This window comes from Jaculus jaculus, chromosome 19 (assembly GCF_020740685.1).
Source record: "Jaculus jaculus isolate mJacJac1 chromosome 19, mJacJac1.mat.Y.cur, whole genome shotgun sequence".
NCBI classification, from domain to species: Eukaryota; Metazoa; Chordata; class Mammalia; order Rodentia; family Dipodidae; genus Jaculus; species Jaculus jaculus.
The window spans coordinates 35,427,263-35,429,549 of record NC_059120.1 but is presented as its reverse complement, the minus strand read 5'-3'; positions in this window follow the sequence as shown (position 1 = coordinate 35,429,549).

Below are 2,287 nucleotides of genomic sequence, written 5' to 3'. Positions count from 1 at the left end.
GATAAAGACTAGATTTTCTGTCACAGAGATGTTCCTACCTCAAATTCCCTAGCACTGGGATTAAAGGTGTGTGCCACAACACCTGGCTATTTATTTGTTTTTTGACAGTGTTGGCAACGGCACTTAGACAAGCACTCTATCCGTGGCCTGTATCTTCAGCCCCAACCTCCAAGATGGCCCTGGAACTGAGATATGAACTGAAATATCAAATTAAGGATAGAATTTAGCTCCTCTAGGTAGCAAGGGGGAGGGCCAATGCTGAATTGCAAGTGGGTCAAATAACCTATTGCAAGTAATAGGCACATAACTCAGCAAGGGAAAGTGACTCAGGCCAATACCCTTCAGAACAAAGATAGCCATTTGGGAGAGGGACTAGACCACTCTCCTGACTCGGCCAGTGGCGTGACCAGCTCCTCAAGTGGACCAAGTGGGCATGCACAGGGATGTGAGCCCCTCACCGGTCATCTCATGACGTGCTTGAGGAATTAACAATCTCAGTTGCGGACGAGCACAGGCTCTATCCAGTTCCCGCCATGTGTCCCGTGAAAGGCTGGTAAACCGGGCAGGTCACTGACACCGTCTCTTTCTCAGCTTGCCCCTCCCACCCAGAAGTCCTTCTTACAGCTCCTTAGTAAGTGTACTTTCACTTGCTCACTTCTTTTACAAATTCCAGAATTCCTCTTTGGCATGTGATAACAGACTCAAGAGCAGTATGCTTGCTTAGGGTGTGGCTGGCACCTTAGCCACCTTAGTGAAGCCCACTGGGAGCTGGGAAAGGCTCTTCATAGCTCTCAAACCCTACATCAAAAACATTCTTTAAACCAGGCATGGCGGTGCATGCCTTTAATCCCAGCACTGGGGAGGCAGAGGTAGGTGGATCACAGAGAGTTCAAGGCCACCCTGAGACTACATAGTGAATTCCAGGTCAGCCTGAGCTAGGGTGAGACCTTACATAGAAAAACAAAAACAAAAACAAAAAAACATTTTTTAACTTTTTAGAAATACATTTTTAATCGTTTTATTTATTTATTTATTAGAGACAGAGGAATGGAGGGAGAGAGACAGAGAAAGAATGGGCACACCAGGGCCTCTAGCCACTGCAAACGAACACCAGATGCATGTGCCATGCTAATGTGGGACCTGGAGAATCCAACCTGGTCCTTAGGCTTCACAGGCAAGCACCTTAATGGCTAAGCCATCTCTCCAGCCCTTTTTAAACATTTTTATCGACAAACTCCATAAATATAGACAATATACCATGATCATAATCCCCTCTCAACACTCCCCTGCCCCCCCTCCCAAATCTCCCCTCCACTAAATCCTTTCTTTCCAGTTAGTCTCTCTTCCTTTTTGTTTTTAATTAAGTAGAAACTTTGTATGGACACATCATGTGTTGGAACCATCATTTCCCTCCTCCCTGTCCCACTCCACTGCGGCCCTCCTTAGAGGAACTGCTGGTGTTCACCATGGAGGTGTGGATTATGAGTTGTGAGAGCATCAGTCAGTCTTGGGGGGGGCAATGTTTCTGGATATCCCCTCCCACCCCGTGGCTCTTACAATCTTTCTGCCCCTCTTCAATAAATTCCCTAAGCCGTGGTGGGTGTGCTTTAAGTCTGCTTTAGTGTTGAGCTCTCAGCAGCTCTGGATTTCTGCTTTGGGGTGTTTTGAGTCTCCTCAGTGTCTGCCTCCATCACCCTCATTTATGCAGGTCTTGTGTAGGTAGTATCAGGCACTGTGAGGTCATGAATATCAAGGCCACTTCATGTCTGGATGACAGCATTGTAAGCAGTTATACCCTCTCTTTGGCTCTTACGCTCTTTCTCCTACCTGCTCTGCAATGGTCCCTGAGCCTTGGGTGTGTGATAGCACTTAGTACTAAACACTCCACTGTCACTTCTCAGCACTTTGGCTATTTTTGATTGCCTCAGTAGTCACCACCATCTTTTCAGAGAAGCTTTTTTAACCAAAAGTGAGAGTAGCATTAATCTATGGGCATAAACATAAGTGCTTAGAGGGCAGTTTGGTGGTTATAATATAGCCATTTAGCCAGAGTACAGTAGTAGTTTTCCATCTAGGGCTTATGACCTCTTTAGCCATAGGCTTATTTTATTGTTGTTTTATGAGGAAGGGTAGACCAGGCTGACCTGAAATTCACCATGTAGTCTTGGGTGGCTTCAAACTCACAGCAATTCACCTACCTTAGCCTCCCAAGTGCTGGGATTTTTAAAGGCATGCCACAGACTTTTGATTAGGTTTTCCATACTACACATGGATTCCCTCCCAATGG